The sequence below is a fragment of the Rousettus aegyptiacus genome, unplaced genomic scaffold (genome assembly GCF_014176215.1).
Source record: "Rousettus aegyptiacus isolate mRouAeg1 unplaced genomic scaffold, mRouAeg1.p scaffold_m13_p_6, whole genome shotgun sequence".
NCBI lineage: Eukaryota > Metazoa > Chordata > Mammalia > Chiroptera > Pteropodidae > Rousettus > Rousettus aegyptiacus.
In genome coordinates, this window is record NW_023416309.1 from 29399343 (window position 1) to 29415369 (window position 16027).

Genomic DNA, 16027 nt, shown 5'->3' on the forward strand with positions numbered 1-16027 from the left:
ATTTTGAAATATATCAAAAGTAAAGTGGATTTATGGATGAATAGAGTAATGGACAGATGAATATATATGCTAAAAAAAAGTACAGATGGTCCCTGACTTCAACTTATGATTTTTTAACTTTATGATGATGTGGAAACTATATACATTCAATAAATACCATACTTCAAAGTTAGAATTTTAATCTTTTCCCGGGGTAGTGGTATATAAAATAATGCCATACCTCTCTTGCTATGCTGAGCAGGGCAGTGAGCTGAAGCACCCAGGCAGCCCTGGGGTCACCAGGGTAAACAATCAATACTCTACAGCACAGTGGGTTGCCAGTTTTTTAAATACTGTATTTTCACATCCCATTATGTCTACAAAATGCCCATCTGTGTCTCCTGCTTCTGGTGAGAAGAGAAAGGCGATTGATTACTCTTGAGATGAGACTCAAGATAATTCCCTAGCATGAAGGCTGCAAGCCATAATTACATAAACTGCATAACATAATTTAACAATTCATTATAAAATAAGTTTTTTTGTTAGATAATCTTGCCCAACTGTAGACTAATGTTAAGTGCTCTGGGCACATTTAAAATAGGCAAGGCTAAGCCATGATGTTAGGTAGGTCAGGTGTACAAAGTGCATTTTTGACTTAATATTTTCCAATTTACAAAGGGTTTAGCCCCATCGCAACTCTAGAAGCATTGTACAGTGCAATCTTAGTGGGAAAATCTAGGTGGTGGGCATATGGGTGTTGATTCTAAAGTTCTGTCAACTTTTCTGTAATTTTGAAAATTTTCATAATAAAGTATTGGAGGGGAAATGTGTTTAATAAAAGTAGTTCAAGATGACATTGTGTCTGCAGCCTACGAACTTTACTAATTAGAAGAAAAAGAAAGACTTGGCTTTATAAATAAACAGAGTTTAAAGTTGGAGGGAAAAAAATAAAGTTCATTTCTTATGTGCTTCTTAAAAGCAGCTCATTTCTCAACTGTTCATATCCAACTGTGCCTATACCCTGGTGGGAACGATGAAAAACAGGACATTGCAGTTTCACACATTAAGATCAGAAAAATCAATTTTATCTCACAAAAGACAGTCTTAATTGAGGTAGAAAATTACCATTTACCCCTTATTAATACAGCCTTAATGGATTATCCATAAATAAAATGTACACATTAGGCTCAAATAACAGTTCCTGATTTTAATCCCAACCCAAGAATTTAGGAAGAAACTCTGGAATAAGGATCTTTCACTTCACACTGACCAGAGAAGGTATTTTTAAATAAACAAATATAGTAAAGAACATACAAAAATAGTTCATCTGTCTGGAGATCAGCAATTCTTTTCCTCCTGGTTTCCACCCCCATCTTCTAAAGGGATGTCTTCAGGACAGGATGGTAGGCGTGTGCTTTCTGTTTGCCTTTATAATTTCTACCTGAACACTCCCTATCATACTCTGCTTCTTAAGAGACCCAGAATTTCCTTGCTTCAATTATCTTTCAAGAACTTACACAATCAGAAAGGCCCATCAGTACTTCCCTGGAGAATCCTTCGTTTGATCCCTGAGCACATAACCACACTAAAGATGGGGCTTCGTTCTTTCGAATAGGCCTATATATTTCTATGTCTGCTGCTTACCAACAAGACAAATGGAACAACAGCTCATTTTTAGATAAGACTAAATTCTTTCTTCCTTTTAAATTAGTATCGAACTCTTGGCTAGGAAAGAGAAACGTTGCTGCTGCAGATTTATTCTGTTTTGGAAGAAGACAGTATTTTCTTATCTCTTGAATTATTTTAGTTCATGTTTATCTTGACCTACCTTCTCGTAGTGAAAAATTAGACTTCTTAGAATAATTCACTTTACATCCTACAACTAAAAAAGAACCAAATTTTAACATCTATTTGCTTTGTGTAGGCCATTCCTCCTCATGACCTACATTTCATTCAGCATTGCATAGATCTAATTGTTACTTCTAAATTCAATTACTTATTTAACAAATATTTATTGAGTGATCACGTGCCACATATTGTATAATCACTGAAATACAAATAAAAGTATTCCTGACCTTTCATTCATAGTTTAAAGGTGGTAGAGATATAAATAATTTCAGTGTACAATGGGGCAAGTATAACACTCCTAGTATGCTTAAAATTCTGATTTTAAACAATTCCTATTAACACCAAGCACATTTTAACATTTTTAAACTATATCTCTTGATTTCCCCCAAAGTTACATAGGCAGAAATGAAAGTAGATCAACCTTTATAATTTACTGATCATGCACTGTTATTCACTGAAAGCAAATGCTAGTTATTTTCTGGTTTGGTTTCTTGTATTTTGATTTCTGACACAGAGTACCTAAAACCCTTGGAATCTGCTAGGTGACAGAGCAATTTTTGTTATGTTAATGAGGTGACTTTGGGACTGCACTTAAGGGTGGGGACTGACTGTCACGGGAAACTACCCAGTGAATAGAAGGTTGGAACTTTTAGTCCTTTCGGGCTCACCCCTCTAACCCCCTCTGGAGGGGAGAGGGGCAGATGGTCGAATCAACGGCCAATAGCCAATGATATAATCAATCATACCTAAGTAATGGAGCCTCTGTAAAAATCCAAAAGTACCCTGTTTGGAGAGCTTCCTGGGTGGTGAATGGTAGGAGATTCCAGGAGATGGTGTGCCTGACGAGGACATGGATGCTCTGGGTCCTTTCCGCATATCTAGCCTTACACATATCTTCTATTTGGCTGTTCCTGAATACTCTTTTAAAGCAAATCAATGATCTAGTAAATAAAATGTTTCTGAGTTCTGTGAGCTGCTCTAGCAAATTAATCAAACCCAAGGAGGAGATCTTGGGAACCTCTGATTCATAGCCAGTCTGTCAGAAACCAGGGCTTACAACTGGTCTCTGAAGTGGGGAGGACTTGAGGCGGGGCAGTTTTGTGGTACTAAACCCTTAGCCAGTGCAATCTGATGCTACCTCAGGGTCTACAATGTCAGAAATGAGTTGAATTTATAGGATACCAGTTGCCACCAGAGGATTTCTTGGTGGTGGGGGAAAATCTCCCCACATGTGTGATTAGAATCTCAGGTTTAAAATGTCAGTAGTAGTAAGATTTTGTAAAATAAAAAGAAAATAATAAAAAAGCTAACCATAGGAATCTGTTATAAAAACTTCTTGTCAGAATGTATTGCGGAATTAAATATATAATAATAACAACACTAACAGGTGGAGTATGTAGTTTTTGGGGTTTTTTTCTACTAATAACATAAAATTTCATATTTTCTAACTTAAGATATGCTGAAACTATCATTAATGCTCAAATTTAAACTTGGGGATACAGAAAAAAAACATGTTATTTCTCCTCTAAAGATCTCAAGGAACTAAAATTATAAATTAATAAAACTGCAGGATCAAAATAATAGCATGATGACTTTCGACAGCTCACCCATTACACCAGCAACCTACCCACATGTGGCTGAGCTTAGTAATGACTTATTTACTGTTTGTACTCTGTTCCTGTAAGACCAAACCCTCTACTAAGCCTGTTGAAATCCTTTTTATCCAATCACTCTTAACAACAACAATGATAAAAACTCACTTGATACTTAGTCTCCAGTTCTTGAAGACACTTGAAGGAGATAAAGTTATCACTCATTAATCACTTGCTTTTAACTTCATTTTAGATTGAGAATTAAAAAAAAACAAAATATAAGATCATCATAAAACTCAGATTAATGGTCCATCTGGTAGTGACATCAGAGAGAGTTCTACAGAAGAGTGTATCTGCTTTCTCCACAACTTCCTAAAAATCCTACACTCATTTTGGGCCTTTCTTTGGCATTGAAGAATTGTCTTAAGATTTTTTATGTGTTTAGTATATAATAAATTAGAAATTATGCCTCTATTAACACTTTCCATCTAAAAATGTAATCTTTCTAATAAGTTTATTAAGGTAAGATCTTACAGATTTCAAATTCTAGTATTTGATAGATTTGGTGAATAGTTTGTTTATTCTTACCTTCTTAAATTTTACTGTCAACCCAGTGAAATCTTTAGCATCATGTAACAGAACCTGCTCTCATTAAGTGTCAATAATTTCCAATTTTGAAGTCAATAATTTTTTTTTCTCAGTACTTCTATTATTAGCTGTCTCCGCTGAATTTGATCAGGCCTTCTATATCAAAAACAAATTTGCTTTACTTTCTTGAAATATCATCTTCTTGGTTCTCTGTACCCCTCACTGACCATTCTTCTGACATTATTTATCATGGGTTCTAGCCTTTATCAATCATTTTAGATATTGGGGTATCTAAGGATCCCATTCTTAGTCTATGCCCTTTTTAAAACTTCTCTTATTAGTTTCAAGTATACGGTACATTGATTAAACATTTACGTAGTTTATAAAATGATCTTCCTGATTGCTCTTTCTCTCCTCTGGCTCTCCACCTAGCCATTACATTCCCTATGCCATGCCTCAAATCCCTGAAACAACTTATCAACTACTAATTTGTACTTCTTTAACCCCTCATCCCTTTCTCCCAGCCCCCTAACCTTCCTCCCCTCTGGTCCTTACCAGATTGTCCTCTATATTTGAGTCTGGTTTTGATTAGTTTGTTCTTTTTGTTCCTTATAATGTAAGAAGGAAGCGAGGGAATTAAAATGTTAATCAAGTCACGTCAGAGACAGCAAAGTGCTGATGAGCCCTGTAGCCAGGCCAGGCCAGGAGGACACCTGCAGAACAAAGGAAGATTTCTGCTAAATTACTAATGACCATTTCCCCACACCTGTGAAGGGGAAACAAAGAACCTAGAGTCATTCCCTATGGCTAAAACCTTGGGGAACCTATGAATTAAAGGCCTTTCACTCTACATGTCTACCTTTTCAGGCTGCATACCCTTCCCCTTCCTCACTGTATGTCTATATCAAAGGAAATGGGAACTGCAGAATGGCATATAAACTAAACACTCAGGGTCCCTCTCAGTACCTTTACTCTTCCTCTCACTGTCCCTCTCAGTGTCTTTTCGTTGTCTCTCTCTTGCATTGTCCCTCTCTCCTCTTTGCCTCAGAGAGGAGACCACACTCTGTGGAGGGTTACCCCTTTTCCAATAAACTTTGACTCATACTGTATGTGTGTGTGTGGGGGGGAGGGGGTTGAATTTTTTTCTTCACTCTCTGCCAAAAGGACCCTCTTCTCTCCATACAGGGCTTGATCTGCCCATCACTTGGGGAAATTTGGCATGTCCTACATTGCTTAGATTCTGCATATAATTAAAATATGGTATTCATATTTCTCTGTCTGACTTACGCCATTCAGTATAATAACCTCTAGGCCTATCCATGTTGTTGTGACATATAAGTAAAATATGGTATTCATCTTTCTCTGACTTAATGTCATTCAGTATAATAACTTCTAGGCCCATCCACGTCATTGTGACTAGTCTATGCCTTTTTACTGCTACCCTATTTACTGATGGATCCCAAATCTTTATCTCGAACCCAGACTTCTTTAAGTTACAAACTTCTGATGTTTATGTTAACAGCTTAACTCAAACCTGTTTTTATTTAAATCCAGGTTCATATCTAGATTTCATTCTCCTTGTGACTCTCTACCTCTAGAAACCTGAAAACTAGGAGCCCTGAAAATCTTAACCACTAAATTTTCTCTAGCCTAGGCTTTCCTCTTAAGGCCTACTAACTCTATTCTAGTTCAAGGAAACATCTCTAAAAACATTCTATGAAGACAACCTGCATTGGAAGTTACAAAGGTAGGAAAATAATAAAAATACAATTAGCAATTTGCTTAAAAAAAAAAAAAAGATTTTACTGAATAGCTTCTAGTCCCATTTATAAAACATTTTAAATTAAAATTTTAGTCCCAAACTTGGAATAGCCCTTTTCTTTGTTTCAAACTGTTAACCTAGTTACATTGAAAATGTTTCTTCTCAAACTAATCAGCAATTGACGGTGTTATTAACTCTCAGTATAAACCTTTTCAAAAAGTTTTTGAAAGATGAAATACAATTCACCTTATATCTATTTACTCTTTTAAGTTTGAATATAAGTTTCATTTTTTCCCTTTTAAAATGTTGCCTATCAAGCAGTGGTACAAGAAGATTTAATCCTCATTGTTTTTGTTTAAACTGCAGGCAGGTTACATGGGTTGTGATCATAATATAAATCAGATCAATTTTGTTTCAGATATGTATATGTGTATTTAATAGACTGCAAGAATTTAAAAGAAATTTGTTGTGGGCTATGGCCAAAAATTTGAAAGCCACTAATGTATGTAATGTATTGCAATACATAATTTCAGTAAAGGACACTTAGTCCATATCAATTCTTGAAGCAAGTCAAAAACATTTGAAGAGCTGTGTTTTTTTCTCTTGCCACTTAACGTGAGCAAAATAACTCTCTACAAGGTCAAAATATAAAATGTTTCACTTGTAGTCTCTTTCTTCTCAATCATCAGTAAAAATAAAATTTTCAATTGTCATTCATGTTCGTACTTCCTTCTTTTTGAAGGCCAGAGCCTTTGTAACATGGTAAAAGTCACTAAGCCAGTACAAAGGAATGCAAAGGTTAGAGGCTATAGGACTTAAACTATTATTGCTCTAGGTTAAAGATCTGTGCCCTTATCTTAGGGCACAATTTTGCAACATTTTCTGGAGCATCGGCTCCATTTTCATCGCAAAAAAACCAAGACTTTCCACATCTTAAGTTGCATTTTCACCACGTAGGTAGTAAACTCTCCTAAAAAATGGACCCTAATTGTCTATATCCATAGAATGTAGAAAACCAAGAATGAACCCTAAATGTAAACTATGAACTTTCGGTGATAATGATGTGTCAATGTGGGTTCAGCCATTGTAACTACAAAATGTACCCACTCTAGTGGGAGATGTTGATAATATAGAAAAACATGCATGTGTGAGTACGGGGTGTACGGGTTATCTCTGTATCATCTGCTCAGTTTTTCCGTGAATGTAAAACTGCTCGGAAAAAAAATGGGGGGGGGGGAGGAGGTATAGATATTTCAAAGGAGACTTCAAGAGTATTTGAAAAACACTACCGATTCTTTTCAATAGTTGATGATGTAGTTTGGGTTTCCTAGGCCTTTGGCTTCTCAATTTCCCTCATTCTTGCCAGAGGCTTTTAGATTATTTTATCATTCAGGTAAAGTATTTCATAAATAAAAGGCAAGCCCATCTTTTCACCCTAGTACTAGAGATAACAAACCCTATAGAATAAGGCACAAGTGCTGAGTTTCTTGGAACTTTCCTTCTATTTAAGCCAAGCTTTGAACATAAGCATGAACTGCAATGAATGTGCAGAACAGACAAGTATGAAAAGCTGAGGAGGCTACATTGCATGGGACAAATGGATAGTTTCACATCAGCGGAATGCCACACTTTTTAAACTGTAAATTTCTCAGCATAGAGTAATTTTTCCATGTAGCTGATCACCTTTATGAACATATGCAGAACAAAGTGTGTTGTTCCTGCTTTGATAGATTTCTTTCCCTCTGTTTTATTCCTGTGCCAAATAGCTTGGTTTTAAAAGAAAATAAAATTATTTCCTAAGAGATTTGTGATTTTAAAAGGGAAAAAAAGTGTACACACAATTCCACGGTATAACATTTAGCTGTTTTAGATTAGAAAAATTTCCCAACCTTGCCTATATGCTGACTTTTGGCACATGAACAACTTTTTTTCTGCCTTGCCATCATGAAGCATCATCTTTTGAGGAATGAGCTTAAAGAATTCTTAAGCTCCTGGTAGATGCCTTTCTTACTCTTCCATTTCATGCCCTTAGCCTTTTTTTTTTTTTTGGTCACTCTGTAATAATAATAGGTAATGCTTACATAGCACTTTCTATGTGCCAGGCTCCATTCCATGTAATAACTCATTTAATCTTCATAATGGCCCTATGACAGAAGACTTTCCTTGCCTCTGAGAGCTTATGAATTGCTTGAGGGTGGAGATTTTGTGTTTTTGATTCTGAGCTAAAAAAAAATGCCCAATAGAATTTTGCTATTGTATTCTTGTTGTAGATAGCACATTTCCAGAGACGATAATTAAAAAAGACTTTGTTTACTGAAGGCAAAATATTTTCACATTTGTTTATTGATAGTGTACTATAAGAAAAGAGAGAATGGAACTAGTAATGTATCACCAGCCTAAGTAAACAGCAATTGATGAAGCAAAGGAGTAGAAGGGAAATAACTTTTAGTCGTGTGCTGCCAGCATTCTCTCAGCTTTTATGAGAAGGGAATAAGGGAGCAGGTAAAGTATTTGACAAAGCCATCATGGCTTTGTGAACAGGCATCAAGTCCAAGAATCAAATGAGACCCCAGTGAAGAATAACATTTATTTACTGTTATTAACATTAAACATTAAAATTAATTCAGGAAACCCTGAATTCTAACAGGGCAAATTATTTAGTCTATGGGTTATCTAAGCACTTTATTTAGAGTAATATAGTGGAAAGAATGAACATTTATAATCAGAGAGAACTATTTTGAATCTGTTTCAACTCTGAAAATTTCTTTAACCTTGGAAAAAACATTTAACTGCTTTTAATCTCCTTTCTTTGCAAAATGAGGATATAGTCTACATTACAGAGTATTAGTAAGTATAAAATAAACTGATACGTGTAAAGCATATAATGTATACTAGATAGATGCTTTATAAACTGGTGGTTATAGTCATAATTCCTTCCCTTTCCTCTTCTCTTCAACTGCCAACATCAAGCCATGCCATTGTTTGTATTTAAATTTCACTGAGTAGTGACCTACTAGAGGGGGAAAAAACCCTACAATTTGACTTTATTTAGTAATTTGAATTATTATGCTTAAAAATGATTCCAGAAATGTATTAGTGCAAATTAGAGCTTTTCATGTAACATTTGGGATTATGTCATTTTTCCTTTCTATTCCTTATTTTACCCCTGACACTGAAGGTGGCTACACCACCTGATCATTCCTTTTCTTGTTCAATCTTATTTGAGGCACCATTATCAATAATTTTAGATGTTGGAGAGAAGTTACGATGAAGATTTAGCAGGTATCACCCTTTGTGACAGGGCATCATGACTAGGCACCATAGTTTCTGAGTGGATGTAATAAAGGTGTATTCTTTTTTTATATCAAGAATATTTTTGTGAAGTATTTTCTTTAACTTTATAATGTTATCCAAATCATTTCCTTTGAAGTTTATTTTTAAATAATTTGGGGGTATTACAGGCAATGATTTAGTTGGTATATGTGCGAAGAGAAACAGAATTAAATATTTAGCCCTTTCTCTCATCAGAGAGTAAAAGAAAATATCCTTCTGAATGACCTTTGAATACCATTCTATAAATTTTACATAAAGTTTCCAAGGTGAAGACTCTGCTACATTAAGTATGGAAAACATGGCTATGAATATGATCTCTCTTTTCCTTCTATATGGTTTAAATTGTAAACTCTGAAGGTAACATTTTTGAAGTCAAACAAAAGTCACTTATTCGTCAAAGCAAGATTTTCAAATTGCAAAAGAGATAGCTATCATTTCAGCTTTATTTTTTGTTACATACAGTAATTTGGAGAGAAGCATTTATCCCTTGGGGCACATGAGTTTCATGTGAATAAAATTTCAAATTGGGATACAATAACAATGAATAAGATGTTAATGAATACTCTTTTAGGTCTCAATATATTAAATTATAACTCTCTTGCAACTCATTTTCAAAAGACAATAATATAGTTTTAAACAGCCATTTACCCCTACTCCAATTACATAAATCTTATGACCAGCTAGCTTTCAATCCATTGAACTACTGTCCCGAGCCATAAATAAAGATTTGGGTTTCATCAAATAATAGAAACTGCCCCTAATACTAATGAGTGTACTTGGCCAAAGTAAAACATTAATGTCAACGAATTTCCAGCTAAACTCATTAGAGGCCTGTTCGACCGACATACACTTGATCTCTGCCTACAGTTAACTTCCAACTCAATTCAACAGGATTATTACAATACCTCAAAAAAACCTGCCTTTCAGACATAGGGTAAAAACAGCATGTTCAGGTACGGTGACAACTTATTCACGAACAACACACTCAATTTAAACAAGTTAACAGTTATACTTTTGTCAACAACAAAATAAGGTAAAAGAGTCAAACCCTGAAGCTATCATATTCTCATGAAAGGAACAAATTCTAAACCAAGGGCTGGGTAAATCCTTTTACTTGGAGAGATTATAGAACAGGCAAAAAAAAATTCTACTTGTTTACTTAACACAAACTGCATATTTTTGTGCAAGATTGAGATTTAACATTAAAGAAATTATTAGTAGAGAGATAAGTAAGATATAATTATTATGCCTATGAATATTTTTACAACCCTAGACCATCAACACCGAGAAAATATAGATAGAACTCTAAAGATTGATACATGCATATGTACTTTTTTCATATGTTCTCCCTCCATGAAAATAAATTACTGCTTTCCATATAGAAGATATGTCCTGGAGCTAAAAGATAGCCTATATTTAAATGATTTCTTTCTCACAGAGGTACGATGTAGGTGCAATAATATATAAAATGGGTGCAACTTCATCTAGCTCATGAGGTTGTTACAAAATATAAGTAAATCTTTCCAGGTAAAGACATCTATAAAACAGTAGATATTTAATAACTATTAATATAATATAAAAATAAATATAATTATGCAGTAAGTTCCTTGAGGGCAGGGGTTGTGTTTTATATTCTCCATACCAACTAAAGCACTAGGTATGTTATCTAGCAATTAGAAGGTAAATTGTGCAGTTTGGATTTGATTTGAATAAAAAATACATGAAACATTTACAGAAGGGAATTTTGTTGGCAAACAACCATAAATGAAAACTATTCCATGAATAATGTTATTACTTGTATTGACATGAAAACTCTAAAGTATAATCCTGCCCTGAAGAAGGCAAGGCTAAAAATTTATGCTTACAGCTAAATCATATTATTAGAAATGGCAAATGTGGCCCCTGGATAAAATGCGTCTTGTCAAATTACATGGTTAAAGAGTGAAGAATCAGTAAAGCATCTATGGTTGATATTTAGTTTAGATTTCACATATAGCAACTTGATAATATAGAAAAATACCACTGGTTATGATAATAACAGCCTGTATTTTGCCTTGGCTATAAAATAGGTTAACATATTATAGAAATATATATATATTAACTTAATTGACAGCACACAGTAATGGGGGTAAGATTTGTGCACTGAACAGAGCCTCCTTCAACCTTGTACTCTACTTGGAGTAATGGATCCAAGGATGGCTGCTCAGTTTATTGTGGTAAATAATACAGATTTCCACAGTGCTTCCCTACCAAAGATTTATCTTGCTTTGGCTCTGGCTCTGAAGCAACTGTGACAAGGCAGGGGTCTGCTATTGGGGGAACATTACCCCAAATCTGCTTCTGAATTCAAAGTAATTTCTGATCACTCCTTTGGCCCATTGACCTTAATGTTGACATTAATTTTTGATCTTGAAGTACTAGAGTACTTTTCAATAAATATTTCAACAATATTCATTGAAAAGCTAACATCAACGGCCAGAAAATATAGTGCTAAATATTTATAAAGATCAAAGATGATTAAATTTAAGTCACAAACCCTGCCCAGCCTCGTTTATTGAATTTTCACCCTTGATAGGTGCTTTACTAACCCTCATATCCATAAACTTTCACCATGTCCTAACAATACCATTTTTACTCACAATACCATTTTTATGCAGCTCAGACCCTGGGTCACTTATCCAAGCCAAGAGACCCAAACCGGGTCACTTACCTAGTACCAAGGGATTGGGTTGAGGGTCCTTTTCTGAGCTGCAGACTTATTGTATCTTCACATGGTGGGGAAAAAAATGACGGTCTGTAGATCTCTCTGGGGCCTCTTATAAAGTCACTATGGCTCTACCCTCATGACCTAATAACCTCCCAAAGAACCAACCTCCTGTTACCATTAGGTTTCAATTTATAATTTGTAGGGGGGCACAATGACTCAATCTACAGCAGTAGGCACTATCCGTATGACTTCTATCTGGCCATGTTAACTGTCACTTCAGAGTTTTTCCACTCTAAAGTTAGTATTTTTCCTTTTCTATGCTCTGTTTATTAGAAGAAAGTCACTAAACCCATGCTCATGCTCAAGAGGGGAGGAATTACATTCCACTTCTTAGCGGAGGAAAGGTCTATGTTTACTTTTTGCAATTTATCTGTAAGAAATATTTGCCCCTTCCCCCTTTATATATTCATTCAATCAATTATTTAATTATGGATTCATGGATACATAATCTAACACGTGTTTTAAAATATAGATAATATGCTATAACTTGTCTGCTTAAAATGCCCCAGTGCCTTTCCTTTACACTAAGATAAAATCCAAACTCCTTACTCCTCTGACAAAGCCTATATAAGATACTTTGTTTGAGAACTTGTCTCATATCACTCCCTATTCCTTACTCCCTCGCTCCCCAGCTCACAGTTGCATAGCTACATTGGCCTTTGTTTGACTTTGTCACACTGTTCCCTTGTTTCCACTTTGAGACTTTAAACTAATTTCTCTGCCAGGAATGCCCTTATCTTTGATCTTTACATTCAGGTCTCAGCTTAAAAGCCACTTTTTCAGAGAAGACTCTTTTGCCCACCTGCTCCAAAATAGCTAGTCAGTTACAAGAACTTATACTCTTTTGATAGCACTCATTAAATTAAAATTATTTTAATGTATCAGTTTGTTATCTGTTCCCCCTTCCCTCCCACTAGAATATAAATCCTGTGAGAACAGAAACTTCATTTCACCATACCCAGCATTCAGAACAATATCTAGGGCGTAAATAATGAATGTTCGATGAATGTATACATAAACAAATAAAGAGGAGAACCAAGAGATGTGAGACCAGAGATGAATTAGAAAAATACAACAATAATAAAGTCAGGAGGCAATGAAGACTTAAATTTCAAAGGTTTGTAATTTGCTGTTCGTCCTGTTGATCACTGGCTCATTATTCTTTCAATTCTAAAGATGTTTCCTTTCTTACTTATGGATCATAAATCTCATATTTTGATTTAGAAATGTGCCTGTAGTTAAGCTACAGAGCTACATTTATATCAGCACAGTGACTAGTTGTCAAAAATAATTAGCTGCCCTCCGGGATCCCTATCACCTCACTAGTTTGACAAATTCTTTCTTTGGCCTCTCAAATCTTCTGCCACTGCTGACAGTCGCCTAAGCCATGACTCAGAGTTCATCTGTACACAGGAACAGAAACAGACAAAAAGAGTGGGGGGAAGGAGACTGAAAGAAAAGGGAATGTTTGTTATTTGTCTTCCATCTGCTTCCCCAGTAATCTTAGGTCTAAATCTGCTCAATTTTCAGACCAAGGCACTTGACCTGAGGGTGTGCTTTTATGGCTTTATGGCTTCTTTAGGGGAAGAACCAGTTTAATGCTACTGCCCATCAGTGTGTTCACATTGCCTGCCACTGCGTCCTCTCTGCTCCCAATCCTGACAGGATTTTCATACTTTACAGCAAGCGGTATTAATAATGAAAACCGCCCTATGTTTATTTTAAGAGAGGTCGAGGAAGAGAGGACAGGAAAAATCAGATAGATAAGCACTTATTTGAATTCCATCCTAAACCCATGTAGTCTGTGAGTGTAAATTTAATACTTATCTCCTTAAGGAATATAAAAGCAGTAGTAGGATGCTTAACACTAATGAAAGGATAAAGACATGGCATTTTCCAGCTTCTAACAGTAGTGCAGTGGCTTATTAACAGTCCTACCAATCACTGGTGGTATATTATCTAGAAACTGTCCTTGCTTTTGCAATGCCCTACTTATATTTGCCTCTGGGCTCTGCATATTTCCTTCATCTGCCTATAATATTCTTGATTTTATCTTTACCTAGTTAACTCTTGTTAATACTTTGGGACTCAGCATTGTGTCCCCTAGAAAGTTATTTTTGGTGACACTTTTAAGAATCAGTAAGAGTACCCTTAAGTCCTCTTGTTTTGGCAGTTACCACACTGTTCCTAGTACTTTTTTTATTTTCTAGCTTTCCTGCTAGATGCATAGCTCCTTGAGGGTGGTGACTGGGTTGATCGCTTTATGGAGCTATTAATTCAGAATATGGTATGAGACAGAATTAATTAAGTCCTGAACTATTTAATCAAAAAGTGATTAAAATGTATTTTTCATTTTTTACTTTCAACAAATAAGCTCCTTAAAGGAAGTCACTCAATTACAAGATGAATGTTTCAATGTATTGGTCACAGTAACTATCCCGAGTATTTGCTGTTATTATGCCCCAAGTACAAAAACTTAAAATTCACAGAATGCTTTCAGTCTCTATTTTGTCGAGATTTCCTAATGAGTAATTGCTATAACCCAAATAGCTTTTATTTGTTTTTTTAAAAGAATTTTATTTCTTTATTTTTAGTTTTTTCCCAATTGTACTGAGATGTAGTTGACGTAACACTGCATTAGTTTAAGGTATACCACATAATGATTTGATATATGTATAAATTGAAAAATGATTGTCATAATAGACTATTATTGTTTGTTTGCATGTTTGCCATGTCTGAGCTCCATCTGTCTTACTTTCAGACTATTCATTTCTAATGAAACATGTAAAAGAACAGGATCTGAGCAACCAAACAGAACTTTGAACTCTTCTACTGTAGAACACTTGAAAGAAAAAAAATTATAAATAGAAATTTGATCAATCAGAATTCTTTGCAAGGACTGCTATCTTCCTTTCCTCTGAATGCTTAACTTATTAGGGTAAATAAAAAAAAAATAATCTGAGAAATCCATATTACCACTTACCTAATATTAGTGGTCTTATAAAATATAATTTTTCCTTTATCCATAATTTTTTAAGCTTGCTGCATTATTAACTATAAATGCTATTATCTGAAGAACCAAAATCACTAAACAGTATCTCCCATTTTATAATGGGCATCAATAGGAAATAAAATTTTGTATATGAGCAGCTTTTCTGGAACAAATTCATTCTATTTACTGAGGACTATCTTATTAAATATGCTTCCCATGAAATTGAGAGCATCACTTGTCCTTTTAAAGAAGAAAACCTGCATAACTAGTAAGCACAGAGAGCAGCCTGCTGAATAATACATCATGTTCAGTATTAAAAACTCAACTGCTATATCCATACTGATTCTAACAGTTCACATAGTGCTTGTCACCTTAGCAACCCAATGAATAATAGCAATTACATGGAAACACATGCTGTACTTGTTTTAATATTTGCTATTATAGTAAGGTCCTGAAAACTGGGGAAGCTAATCTGTATGCTCAGTCTGGGAATGCTGGCCATTGGGCCATCAGAGTAAGTGACCTGAAAATCTGTTTCTAGGAGACATTCTAAATAAAATATTTTAAAAACTTTGGGGAAGATTTTTAGGTCTCAGAAAACCAGAGACCTCACAGACATCTTAGGGTACATGACTGTCCAGATACCGGGCTTGGTTTTACAACATGGGTTCCAGAATGGTAGGGAATGTCACATTTGACTATAAACCAAAATGAAGCCACTGAAATATCCTCCAGGGGAATTATCAGAAACCTGGATAATAGTCTGTATCTAGAAGAGCTAGGTTTCTGCTTGATAGTGTAAGAAAATTACTTATGGAAACATGCAGAAGGCAAACCCTCTCTCACTCTCCACAGAAGTGGGAGATAGGAACAGGCAAGAAGTGAGCAGTAATAGCAGCAGGGGGTAGAAATGGAGAAACAATGAAGGGTCTCATTTCACCACAAGTGGTAATAAGGGCCCTCATGCTATAAGCCAAAGAATATAGGGCAGTTATGATGAGACTTGCTCAACACCCACATGGTAAAGCCTCAGCAATCATGGGAAGTGAGGTTTAGGAAGAGGACATGAAATGGTTTGGCATCCTAATAATCCCAGTGGATATGAGCTACCCAAACTCAAATGTCTAATACAAGTTTGCAAATGCCTAGGAAAAGAAAGGTCACAT

The 16027-nt window shown here is 35.2% G+C and overlaps 1 protein-coding gene across 2 annotated transcripts in view; it reads right to left on the reverse strand.

Annotated features, from left to right (window-relative positions):
- Window positions 1–16027, reverse strand: part of PRKG1 (protein kinase cGMP-dependent 1) — a 1094018-nt gene that overhangs the window by 462947 nt on the left and 615044 nt on the right. The window lies entirely within an intron of this gene.